We start from the raw sequence: 14365 nt of genomic DNA, 5'->3' as shown, positions 1-14365 counted from the left end.
TCCACCACTACTCCCCACCGTGCCCCCGTCTGTTCACACCTAGAGCATCATTATTCATATTGGGATCTCTAGAAATGAGCAATTTGTTCCAGATGGGATCCGGCTCATGCAAGCCAAGCACAAAGACACCAAGGAGCCCCACGATCTGGACACACTATTTTTATAAGTGTACACCAAGGTTTATTAGCTTTTTAAGCAGCTGAGTTTTACTGAGGGCTTGTGGCTTGGAAAGAACATAGATCCCTCACTTCCCAATTGTGTGATTTGATGAGCCGTTTCATCTCCCTGTGTCATTTTGTCAATAAGACAGGCTAATGATACCACATAAGATATAAGGATAAAAAAATTGCTACAGAAGTGAAAGTGCCAGGCATTCGGGACATAGCAAGTAATAAGAGCTATCATTATTACTCTTGACATATGCAAAGCTTTAGATCACTAAGGAGTCCAAGACTAGTCTTGGGACCACATAGTGACCTCTTCAGTGAACTTTTGCCAAATCAGGTCCACTAACTCAAGTCTGCATGCAATTTTTTTTTTTAATGCTTCACACAGCAGTTGAAATGTAGCCATCTTAAATGAACTGTTTAACCCACTCTGCCTGCCTATTTTGAATCTTAATTTTGTCAAATATTGGTTTACCCAACCCAGCTACACAACTTGGTCAGCAACTTTGTTGTGTGTTCTGATGCTCTTGTAAGCTTCTTAAGCTTGGAGAGCTGTTAGTCATCTTTGTCTCCCATTGTACTCTGAAAATAATGGGCATTCAACATCCCATGTCCATGGGATGGTGCATCCATACATACATCATGTCCATGCAAGGGGACATGAAGCCCTGAAAACATGTTCGACACACATGATCCAGTGTACATTCTTGTCAGAGCCATGAAGACAACATAGAAGACGTGAAAGACAAAGCTTTGTTAAATTCTAGATACCCCCAGCACCTCATCCCCACTCCAGAGGTCTTAGCAGAGGCCTGCTTTCCTCTATTGAGAAGCCCAACCCCAGGCCCAGGGAGCCTGCCCAATTTCCCTCACCACACTTCAAACCATCTTCCTGTATGTTTGTCCTCTTTACCGTACACACACCCCTGCTGCTCGGTACCCCTCTCACTCTCACTCTCCATGTGCACCCTGTGCTGCTCCTGTGGAACATGCTTCATCCATTAACCCTTTTCTGTGGCTTCTCCCCATCACGTGCTCTCAGGTTCACCCCAGCCTGACCCTGCTCTGCCTCACAGACCTTTCCCACTCCTTCCTATCACCACCACATATCTGCAGCTGTAGACAACCTCCTAGCTTGAAGGTCCATACCACTCACTCACCTGTACCTTTATTTCTCCAGAAATAGTCAGCTTCTGAGCCAGGGATCCTCATCCTCACTGACCTCTGTGAAGCCCTGGAAACCCTTTGCTCCCGGACTGCATAGCCAGGAACATTCCATTGTCCCAGGACCCTGCCCCCTTTCATGAGCCCCTTTGTGACCTCTTGTCCTTTAAACACAAATGCCCCCAAGAGAATCGACTCAGTCTTCTCCACAGACTATAAGCTTTCCTTCAAAGGGCTTGTTCAGCCACCAGGCCTCAACTATGACCCTAATGCCAATGATTTCCAAAGCCATGTCTAGCCTCATGAGTTTGGGCTGCTGGATAGCTCTGGGTGGCTCTTTGGTAAGGTCAAAGTCTTAACCAAAACTGACCTCTCAACTCTCCACCAAATTTCCTATTCTCCCAGTCATATCCCTGACACCTGCCAAGTCTAGATTCTACATCCTCAGCATTCTCAATCCTGCTTCTCTTTGCTACTTTTATTAGCAACCCACACTGTACAGTCGTACAGGCTATGCACTGCACAACTCTGGGGAACACCATTCATACAGACTACCATGTGTAAGCCTTAATTACGGATATGGACTCCTCCCTGATATGGACAGAGGCATGTTGGACAAGGACCACAGTATAGCCCTCTAAAGCTGGGGACCCAGGGCAGAGGCCTCTCATATCTTGGTCTAAATGTGAGACCCTTCAGAAAGGTTGAATGGCTTGCTCAAGACCATCCAGCTAGGAAATGGCAGAGCCCAGAATCAACCCAGGTGTATTTGGTGCCAAAGTCTGTGCCCTATCCAAATATACCCCTGTTTCTTCTGTACCTTAAGACCCACAAACCCAAGGGACATTGTCCTCACTGGTGGGAATCTACCTACCTAAAGCTTAGGGCATGACCTGAGTCTGTGGGTCTATGGGCACAAGAGGCACAGGTTGCAACAAAGTGGCTCCACAGGAAGACTTTGGCTCTTCAGAGCATCTTCAACAGGTATTGTTATTTGAAAGACTTCAATTCTAGCCCCCATTTGATCTCCCTGCCCAGCTTACCAAAGCCAATCTCCTTACTCAGATAATCTTTCTAAAAACCAAATCAGATGATACTATTTCCTTGTAATACTCCTCGATACTCCCCGTTTGATACAGCTCTCAGGATAAGACACATTTTAACTTTGTCACAGGGCCCCACAGGACTTGGCCCCAGCTTGCATCTTTAGTAACACTGCAGGCCATTTGGTGTCTTTTATCTGATTATCTCCTTGGTGCACCTCCCCATGTGGCCTCTCAAATATGAAGGGTCTTCTGATGGTAATGCCAATAACACCAAGAACCCACTCCTTTTATTTACTTATTTGCTTTTAAAGTATCTGTAAGAAACTAACTCCTTTTGAAATCCATTAAAACATTTACATAAACTATAAAACTGCTCCAAATAAAGAAAATTATCAATAAGAACCAAAACATCAGCAAAATTATACTCAAGGAAGTAAATAAACAGGAAACCAAGTTAACCAAGTTATCTAAAGCCAAATAAAAAGTTTTACTACATAAAAAACAATATGCAGATCTAAGGGTATAAAATTTTTTTTAATTATTTTAAAAAACAAATATTAAGAACTCAAAGACTAGTAATGAGTGCTTTGCAAGAAATACAAGAGATTAGACAGTGACTACAATCTACTTTCAAAAAGATTAAAAATACCCACAGCAGGCTGGGCGCGGTGGCTCACGCCTATAATTCCAGCACTTTGGGAGGCTGAGGTGGATGGATCATGAGGTCAGAAGTTCAAGACCAGCCTGGCCAACACGGTGAAAGCCTGTCTCTACCAAAAATACAAAAATTAGCTGGACAAGGTGGTGTGTTCCTGTAATCCCAGCTACTCGAGAGGCTGAGGCAGGAGAACTGCTTGATATGGGACCCAAGAAGCAGAAGTTGCAGTGAGTGCAAATCTCACCACTGCACTCCAGCCTGGGCTACAGAGCGAGACTCCGTCTCAAAAAAAAAAAAAAACAAAAAAAAACCCCACAGTTAACATCTTACTGAATGGAGAAAAGCTGAAAGCTTTTCCTCTGAGAACTGGAACAAGACAAGAATGGCCGGGCGCAGTGGCTCACACCTATAATCCCAGTACTTTGGGAGGCCGAGGCAGGCAGATCACGAGGTAGTTCAAGACCAGCCTGGCCAACATGGTGAAACCCTGTCTCTACTAAAAATACAAAAAATTAGCCGGGCATGGTGGCACATGCCTCTAATCCCAGCTACTCGGGAGGCTGAGGCAGGAGAATCGCTTGAACCCGGGAGGTGGAGGTTGCAGTAAGTGGAGATCACGCCACTGTACTCCAGCCTGGGCAACAGTGTGAGACTCCATCAATAAAAAGAATGTCCACTCTCATTACTCTTATTCAACGTAGTACTAGAAGTCCTACCCAGAGCAATTAGGCAAGAACTTGAAATAAAAGGCATCCAAATGGAAAAGGAGGAAGTCAAATTGTCCCTGTTTGTAGATGACAGGATCACATATATACAAAAACCTAAAGACTCTACCAAAGAACTCTTAAAACTGATAAATTCAGTAAAGTTGCAGGATAAAAAAAAAATTACATACACAAATCAGCAGTTATTTCCATACAGGTACAACAAACTTGGCTGAAAAAGAAATCAAGAAAGCAATCCCATTTACAGTAGCTACCAAAAAATAAAATAAAATACCTAAGAATAAATTTAACCAAGGAGGTGAAAGATGTCCACAAGGAAAACTACAAAACACTGATGAAAGATATTGAAGAGGATACAAACAAATGGAAAGACATCCCATGCTCGCAGACTTGGAAAAATTCATATTATTAACATAATAATACTACCCAAAGCAAGCTACATATTTAATGCAATCCCTATCAAAATACCAATGACATTCTTCACAGAAATAGAAAAAAAAAATCCTAAAATTTGTATGAAACTACAAGAGACCTCAAATAGCCAAAGCAATCCTGAGCAAAAAGAACAAATCTGGAGGCATCACACTATCAGGCCTCAAAATATACTAAAAAGCTGTAATAACCAAAACAGCATGGTACTGGCATAAAAATAGACACAAAGACTAATGGAACAGAATAGAGAACCCAGAAACTAATCCACATACTTACAGACAACTGATTGTTGGCAAAGATGCCAAGAATACTCACTGGGGAAAGGACAATCTTTTGAACAAATGGTGCTGGCTTATAAGTGGGAGCTAAGCTATGAGGACAGAAAGGCATAAAAGTGATATAATGGACCTTGGGGACTTGGGGGGAGGGCTGGAAGGAGGGTAAGGGATAAAACACTACATATTGGGTACAGTGTACACAGCTTGGGTGATAGGTGCCCTAAAATCTCAGAAATTACCACTAAAGAACTTATCCATGTAACCAAAAACCACCTGTACCCCAAAAATTATTGAAATAAACAATGTGAATACACTTAATGCCATTGAATTGTACACTTAAAATCATAAATTTTATGTTCTGTATATTTTGCCACAATAAAATTAAATCTCTTAAAAGTTAAAAAAGCAGGCTGGGCATGGTGGCTCACGTCTGTAATTCCAGCACTCTGGGAGACCGAGGCAGGTAGATGACTTGAGGTCAGGAGTTCAAGACCAGCCTGGCCAACATGGTGAAACCCCGTCTCTACTGAAAATACAAAAAATTGGCTGGGTGTGGTGGCAGGCGCCTGTAATCCCAGCTACTCAGGAGGCTGAGGCAGGAAAATCGTTTGAACCCAGGAGGTGGAGATTGCAGTGAGCTAAGATCACACCACTGCACTCCAGCCTGGGTGACAGAGAGAGACTCTGTCTCAAAAAAAAAAAAAAAAAAAAAAAAAAAAAAAAAAAGATGCTGGGAAAACTGGTTATCTATATGCGAAGAAGAAAACTAGAACCCCACTTCTCACCCTATACAAAAAATCAACTCAAAATGGACCAAAGACCTAAATGTAAGGCCCCAAACAATAAAACTACTAGAAGAAAACACAGGGGAAATGCTTCAGGACATTGGTCTAGGAAAATATTTTATGAATAAGACCTCAAAAGCACAGGCAATAAAAAGCAAAAATAAGCAATTGAGATTATATCATACTAAAAACTTCTGCACAGTAAAGTTGAAACAATCAGCAGAGTAAAAAGGCAATCTACAGAATGGGAGAAAGGATTTGCAAACAACTCATTCAATAGGGAACGAATATCCAGAATATACAAGGAATTCAAACATCTCAACAGCAAAAAAACGAAACAATGCTATTTAAAAATGGGCAAATGATTATCCTAAGTTACTCAGGAACAGAAAACCAAATACCACATGTTCTCACTTATAAGCAGGAGCTAAGCCATGGGATAAAAAGGAATATAGAGGGGTATAACGGACGTTAGAGACCAAGAAGCGGGGAGGATGGGAGACGATGCGGAATGAAAAATTACCTATTGGGGACAATGTAGACTATTCGGGTGAACAGGTACGCCAGAAGCCCAGACTTCACCACTGTATGATTCATCCATGTAACCAAAAACCACTGTACCCCTAAAACTGTTGAAATATTTAAAATTCTGTTAATTTGGATAGAGCTAAAAAAAGAGGCCTAGTTGAGAGAAAAATTTAATGTTGAAGATGATTCAATGGAACATGTTAAAGGTGCATTTGCTTCTATAAATTAAAAATAAATAGATAAGCAAACAAAAAAAATGTGCAAATGAGCCAGGTGCAGTGGCTGACACCTATAATCTCAGCATTTTGGGAGGTCAAGGTGGGCAGACTGCTTCAGCCCAGGAGTTCAAGACCAGCCTGGGCAACATGGCAAAACCCTTTCTCTACAAAAAATACAAAAAATTAGCCTGGCATGGTGGCACATACCTGTGGTATCAGCTACTTAGGAGGCAGAGGTGGGAGGATTGGTTAAGCCCTGGAAGACACGGCTACAGTGAGATGTGATTGCACCACTGCACTCCAGCCTGGGCGACAGTGAGATCCGGTCTCAAAAAAAAAAAAAAAAAGGCTGGAGGGGGTGGCGGGGGAATAATCTGAACACACATTTCTCAAAAGAAGACATACAAATGGCCAACAAATATATGAAAAAATGCCCAACATCACTAATCATCAGGGAAATGTATATCAAAACCACACTGAGATATCATGTCATCTCAGGATAGCTATTAACAAAAAGACAAAAAATAAATGCTGGTGAGGATGCAGAGAAAAGGGAACTCTTATACAATGTTGGTGGGAATGTAAACCTAGTTCAGCCACTATGGAAAACAGTATGGAGGTTCCTCAAAAAGTACAAATCGAACTCCCATATGATCCAGCAATACCACTACTGGGCATTTATCCACGGAAAGGAAATCATTATATCAAAGAGATATCTGGGAGGGCACGGTGGCTCATGCCTGTAATCCCAGCACTTTGGGAGGCCAAGGCAGGCAGATTACCTGAAGTCAGGAGTTTAAGACCAGCCTGGCCAACATGGTGAAATCCCAGCTCTACTAAAAATGCAAAAAATTAGCTGGGTGTGGTGGTGTGTACCTGTAGTCCCAGCTACTCGGCAGGCTGAGGCACAAGAATTGCTTGAACCCAGGAGGTGGAGGTTGCAGTGAGCCCAGATAGCGCCACTTCACTCCAGCCTGAGCAGCAGAGTGAGACTCCATCTCAAGTTAAAAAAAAAAAAAAAAAACTGTGTACCCCATGAATATGTACAATTATTATTTGTCAATTTAAAAAAATTAAAAGAACAAACAAAAAGATTAAAAAGAGCATCTTGCCAGGTGTGGTGGCTTGTGCCTGTAATCCCATCACTTTGGGTGCGGCTAGGGGAGCTGTCAGCAGTCCATGGTGAGCAAAGCCCCAGCTGTGCATGAGACACTCCAGGGAGGGAGAAGGGGACTCAGACACTAAGGGGCTGGCAGGGAAGAGAAGCCAGGAGGGAGGTGAGCAGCAACCAGGGAACTCAGGGAAGCACCTCAAATGGGCAAGGGAGAGGAGAGCAGGGAGATGGGTAAGGGGTATGTGAAAGAACCCAGTGGGAACTCTGATTGGGAGTAGAAGAGGTGGTAAGAAGGGGTCAGATTGTGCTTGTGTTTTGAAGGTAAAGAGATAAATCAGGATTTGTTTTTGAATTGCAACCTCCACCTCCTGGGTTCAAGCAATTCTACTGCCTCGGGCTCCCAAGTAGCTGGGATTACAGGTATGTGTCACCATGCCTGGCTAATTTTTGTATTTTTAGTAGAGATGGGGTTTCACCATTTTAGCCAGGCTGGCCTTGAACTCCTGACCTCAGGTGATCCACCTGCTTCAGCCTCCCAAAATGCTGGAATTACAGGCATGAGCCACCATGCCCAGCCTATTTTATTATTTTTTTAAGACAAGGTCTTACTCTTTCTCCCAGGCTGGAGTGCAGTGGTGCGATCTTGACTCACTACAGCCTCTGCCTCCTGTGAGGCTCAAGTGATCCTCCTGCCTCAACCTCCTGAGTACCTGGGACCACAGGCATGCATGGGATTACAGACCTTTTGATCCTAAAAAATGTCAAATTTATAGAAAAGTTGCACAAATGGTACAATGAGCACCCACATACTCTTCACCTAGATTCACCATTTTTTAGCATTTTTGTTATACAGTTGTCCCTTGAGCAACACTGGTTTGTCAAGAATGCATAAAATACAGGTAGATATTAGTCTATTTTATCATGTTCTACCATAAAATACACAAAATCTATTATATATATTTTTTGAGACGGAGTCTTGCCCTGTCGCCCCGGCTGGAACACAATGACACAATCTTGGCTCACTGCAACCTCTGCCTCCTGGATTCAAACGATTCTCCTGCCTCAGCCTCCTGAGTAGCTGGGATTACAGGCGCCCGCCACCACACCCAGCTAATTTTTGTATTTTTAGTAGAGACGGGGTTTCACCATGTTGGCCAGGCTGGTCTCGAACTCCTGACCTCGTGATCCACCCACCTCAGTCTCCCAAAGTGCTGGGATTACAGGCATGAGCCACTGCACCCGACCCACAAATCTATTATAAAAAATTGATAAAAACCAAGTACCTGCTTTAAACACCTGTGACGCTAATCATCTCCACGAGAGCAGTTACTATCACCAGTAAATTGCATACTATAGTAAAAAGTGATCTCTTGTGGTTTTCATGTGTCTTTCATTGTGTTTAGCGCAACACTGTAAATCCTGAATAACTCCATGGCACCCACACGGAGTGCCTCTAGTAATGGTGGAAGTGCTCCCGAGAAGCAAAGTCAAGTCATGACATTACAAGAACAAGTTGAATTGCTTGATATGTACCATGGATTGAGGTCTGCAGCTGCAGTTGCCCACCATTTCAGACAGACGATTCATCTTAAAAAGACAATTGAAACTTACAGTATCAGTAAACACAATACGGTACTGTAAATGTATTTTCATTACAATTTTCTTAATATTTTCTTTTCTCTGGCTTACTTTATTGTAAGAATACAGTATATAATACATATAACATATAAAATAACTATATTATCAGTAAGGCTTCTGGTCAACAGTAGCCTATTAGTAAAGTTTTTGGGGAGTCAAAATGTATATGTGGGTTAGTCAGAATGCTTAACTGACATTGTTCAAAAGTCACATTGTATTTGCTTCTCTCTCTGAATACACATACACACACACATATATTTACATTTACATATATATAAACATATATATAACACATATATATGAACCATTTGGGAATTTGTTGCAGACATCAAGACACTTCTCCTGTAAATACTTTTGTCTGTATGTCCTAAGAACGGTCATTCTCCTTCATAACTACATAAAATTATTGCACCCAGGAAACTGATATATTATCTAATATTGAGTTCATATTCAAATTTATCCAACTTTTGCAATAATGTCTCTTATAATTGTGTTTTCCTCCTAAACCAAGACCCAAACCAAGATCCAGTCCAGAATCACACCATGCATGTAAGTTGTAGTTTCTTGACTCTTCTTTGATCTGCAGACTGCTGCCCTACCACTTTGTTCTTTCACAATATTGCCAACTTTTGGCTGGGCGCGGTAGCTCACGCCTGTAATCCCAGCACTTTGGGAGGCTGAGGCGGGATCACTTGAGGTCAGGAGTTTGAGACCACCCTGGCCAACATAGTGAAACCCTGGCTCTACTAAAAATCCAAAAATTAGCTGGGTATGGTGGCACGTGCCTGTAATCCCAGACACTTCACAGGCTGAGGCAGGAGAATTGCTAGAACCGGGGAGGCGGAGGTTGCAGTGAGCCGAGATCGCACCACTGCACTTCAGCCTGGGAGACAGAGTGAGACTCTATCTCAAAAAAAAAAAAAAAAAAAAAAAAAAGATATTGCCATCTTTTAAGAACTCAAGTCAATTGCTTTGCAGAATGTTCCTCAATTTTGATTTGTCTGATTGTTTCTTCATTAATCAGGTTGAGCCTATTAGAAATACTACCCAGATGATGTGTGTTCTTCCTGTTCCTCACACCAGGAGGCACACAGTCTCAGTTTGTCCTATTACTGGAAATGCTAAGTTTGACTTTTGGCTAAGGCAATGTCCAGCAAATGTCTCCATTGCCTGAAAAATTTCCCCTTTATAATTAATAAGTAATCCAGGAGGTGCTACTTTAAGACTGTGTGAATAACCTATTCTCAGTCTTTCACCTAATAGTTTTAGCTTCCACTGGTGATTCTTGGCTGAATCAATTATTACCACGATTGCTGCAAAATGGTGGATTTCCAATTTTATAATTCCTATATTTATTGGTTGTCATTCTACTGTTTTGAAAAAGCATCTTTACTTCTCTCTCCTTTTATATTAATATTAGTGTAGTAGTTGTGATAATATGAACCCATGGATTCTTTTTAATTGAATGTTTTAAAATAAATATTTGTCAAATTATACAAAATTCAACCAACGGCAGCCCCTTCAAACTTATTCCTGTGGCCTTTTGACATTCCTTGGGTGCTTCTTTGTTTTCTGTTACAGGCCTGAGGTGTCAGCAGGAAAGACGTACTAGTGGCCCCTGAAGCCCTGTTACCTCGGGCCTCTAGGACTTTCGATAGGCCGCCTCCCTTAAGAGCCCACAGGATGGACCTCCAGGTTCTTCCCTGGGTGCTCCCGGAAAGACGCTGCTTCGGGCTCCTCCCGGGGGAACTCCATTCTAGGCGCCCGGCTCCCGGCTCCCCCGCCCGCCCAACCCCGGAGCGCTCCATTCTCAGTGCCGGACTGCCAACTCCGCCTCCGGTCGCTCTGGCCGACGGCCTCCACGGCGGCAGGGGGCGACCTCTCGGCAAGACTTTCCGCCGGGATCCCAGCCCGGCAGGAGCTTCCGGAGAGATGGCGGGCGACGTCCGTACCTCTCCGTCTTTCCCTCCTGGGCTGGTGCCGTGGCTACGCCCCGGCCGCTCCACACACCTACCCTGGGGGAACGTGTGCCTGCGCCGCTGGAGTCGCGAATGGCCGGTTACTCACACGTTCAAGTACCCAAGGCAGGCGGCCCTGCAGGCGTCGGCGCGGGTTCCTCCGGCCATCTTGTTGAGGAGGGACCGGAAGGAGGAGCGGCTGAGGAGCCCAAGGAGCGGGGCGGCGGCCGCTAGGAGCTCAGGAGGCAAGGGCGTGGCCGAGTAGGGACCCGCTTCCCTGCCTGGACCCAGAACTCTGGGATCAGTTTGACAACTTAGAAAATCGATAGTCTTGAGAAATTCATCACATCTGCCAAGGAAAGGACTGAGATTGAACTCAGCTATACAAAACAACTCAGGAATCTTTTAAAGAAATGCCAACCTAAAAGGAACTGGAAGGAGAAAGAATACATTACGTAAAACTCTCCTTCCCTCCCTGTGAACAAAATGAGTGATCACGCTAGGCAGCGTTAAGTTATCTTCTTTGAGGTCATGAACTTTCAGGTCACCGTAGAGTTACAAGGGCATGTTCAAAACCAAAAGCAGGAGAGGAAATCTCACTTTCATGATGCCCAGAAGGCACAACCACCGACAGAGACTTGATGGAAGCAACTTGAGGCAAGTAAAAGACAATTGAGATTATAAAAAGGCTGCTGAGCACATCAGTATTTTGAGAAAATGCCATATGTTTCAAAAACACGTTTTTAAAAGTCGATGTTGAAAAAGGCACACCACCAAGCTGCGAAAACATCACCAATGGCAGAAGACAGCAGACTACTCAATGAGAATTGAATTACTCATCAATTCAAGAAATTTGACACTGAGCTGCAGGAATTTTACCATCCTACTATTTCCAACAACTTCCAGAAAATACAAGAGACAGAGGGAAAGAGGATAGTGAGAATGAGAGAATCAGTGAAGACATATGTAGCGATTGGTCAACAGGTGATAGCAATCAATAGGAGATGCTTGGAGAGAATAGTAAAGGCAACTGAATCAATGATCAGAAAAATGTCACAGCTGGTAATAAAAACTTTCAAGTCAGAGTGTGAGCCTCCTGGAGACATCTGAGGACTACACTCTGCCAATAAGGTGCTTGATAATAGTCTTTCAGATTTCTGAGGAGAAGGCAAACCAGGGTCAGTTGTGGTGGCAAATTGAAAGGAAACTTTTGGCTGTTCATAAAAATGTATAAATAAAGCTCCAAAGCAGCAAAAGGAACTGATTGGTTTAATGAGCTCATTATCAAACCCAATACTGGCTGCTTCAAAAGTCTATAATGTAGGCTGGGCACAGTGGTTCACACCAGTAATCATCCCAGCATATTGGGAGGCTGAGGCAGGTGGATCAGTCGAGGTCAGGAGTTTCAGACCAGCCTGGACAACATGGTGAAACCTCATCTCTACCAAAAATACAAAAATTAGCCAGATGTGGTGGTGCACACCTGTAATCCCGGCTACTTGGGAGGCTGAGATGGGAGAATTGCTTGGACCTGGGAGGTGGAGGTTGCAGTAAGCTGAGATCACGCCACTGCACTCCAACCTGGGTGACAGAGTGAGACTCCATCTCAAAGAAAAAAGTCTGTAGTGTAAGGGGTGTAACCCCAGAGGATGTTGGCAGTCTTCCACCTCAACTGAAAAGGAAAAAACTACAAGAGAAAGTCAATGAAATAAATACAGATGGAGATGGATCAAAGAAATGGCATAACAAAAATGAAAAACATGTACGAAAGGAATCTTCAAATGGGAGATACAGCCAGTTTGAGTCACAAATTAACAAAATTCAGACAAAAATATAGAAAAACAAGAGGCCCAGAAATTTGAAGTCTAGCTGCCTGAGGTTGAAGGCAGGCTCACACAATCAAGTGAACAGGCCTGACAACAGAGTGGAATGTACAAAAACCCAATCCAAAATCCCAGAGAGGTTTGCACAAGACTGGAAGGACTCAGAAGGCAGTTACATAGAGGAGCCAGTCAAGAGAGTGGGGTGAGGAGTTCTGGTTATGGATTTTCATAGTGAAATATATATATATGTGTGTATGTGTGTGTGTGTAGTGTGTGTGTATATATAAATACATATATATATATTTTTTTTTTTTTTTTTTTTTTTTTTGAGATAGTCTTGCTCTGTTACCCAGGCTGGAGTGCAGTGGCTCGATCATGGCTTACTGTAGCCTCGACCTCCCAGGCTCAAGCTGTTCTCCTACCTCAGCCTCCCAAGTAGCTGGGACTAAAGGCATGTGCCACTACACCTAGCTATTTTTTTTTTTTTTTTTTGCCACATGCCGCTACACCCAGCTAATGTTTTTATTTTTTATGGAGATGGGGTTTCACCTTGTTGGCCAGGATGGTCTTGATCTCCTGACCCTGTGATCCACCCGCCTCAGCCTCCCAAAATGCTGGGATTACAGGCATGAGCCACCGCGGCCAGCCTAATTTTTGTATTTTTTATAGAGATGGGATTTCACAATTTTGCCCAGGCTGGCCTTGAACCCCTGGGCTCAAACGATCCACCCACCTTGGCCTCCCAGAGTGCTGAGATTACAGGCATCAGAAACCACACCCAGCCTTGATAATGAACTTGATAAGGAACTGCTTCCTGCCTTAGGGACTTGGAAAACCCTCTACATGTTTGAAGTTCAGAATGAAGGCATCATTTCAATAGTTGAAGCAAAAATATTGTATATTATAGAGGAAAACGAAGGTGCTGCGTGAATCTGCTTTTGGAAAAATGAAGATGAAAAGAGTTAAGTCCCTACTTTATCAACATTGATTTGGACTAAAATGCCAAAGGTGCTAACATGTCGAATCGCTTGAATTCAGGCGGCAAAGATGGCAGTGAGCCAAGATCGCACCACTCCACTCCAGCCTGAGCGACGGAGCGAGACTGTCTCAATGAATAAATAAATAGGCCACACGCGGTGGCTCACGCCTGTAATCCCAGCACTTTGAGAGGCCGAGGCGGGCGGATCACGAGTTCAGGAGATCAATACCATCCTGGCTAACATGGTGAAACCCTGTCTCTACTAAAAATACAAAAAATTGGACCCGGCCTGCGGACGAAACCCACCAAGAAACATGCCAGCCAGGGCAGGGGCGTGCAGGAGGGATTCGGTAACCCAAGAGAGGAGTGGGAAAGCAGGAAAGGCTGGAGTGCAGTGGCCTGATCTCGGCTCACTACAACCTCCACCTCCCAGCCGCCTGCCTTGGCCTCCCAAAGTGCCGAGATTGCAGCCTCTGCCCAGCTGCCACCCCGTCTGGGAAGTGAGGAGCGTCTCTGCCTGGCTGCCCATCGTCTGGGATGTGAGAAGCCCTTCTGACCGGCCACCCAGTCTGGGAAGTGAGGAGCGCCTCTTCCCGGCCGCCATCCCGTCTAGGAAGTGAGGAGTGTCTCTGCCCGGCCGCCCATTGTCTGAGATGTGGGGAGCGCCTCTGCCCCGCCACCCCGTCTGGGATGTGAGGAGCGCCTCTGCCAGGCCGCGACCCTGTCTGGGAACTAAGGAGTGTCTCTGCCCGACCACCACCCCATCTGGGAGGTGAGGAGCGTCTCTGCCCGGCTGCCCCGTCTGAGAAGTGAGGAGCCCCTCCGCCCGGCAGCCGCCCCGTCTGGGAAGTG

Source organism: Gorilla gorilla, chromosome 12 (assembly GCF_029281585.2).
Source record: "Gorilla gorilla gorilla isolate KB3781 chromosome 12, NHGRI_mGorGor1-v2.1_pri, whole genome shotgun sequence".
In the NCBI taxonomy this organism is placed as follows: Eukaryota; Metazoa; Chordata; class Mammalia; order Primates; family Hominidae; genus Gorilla; species Gorilla gorilla.
The sequence above is the reverse complement of the archived record's forward strand: the minus strand, read 5'-3'. Positions refer to the sequence as shown.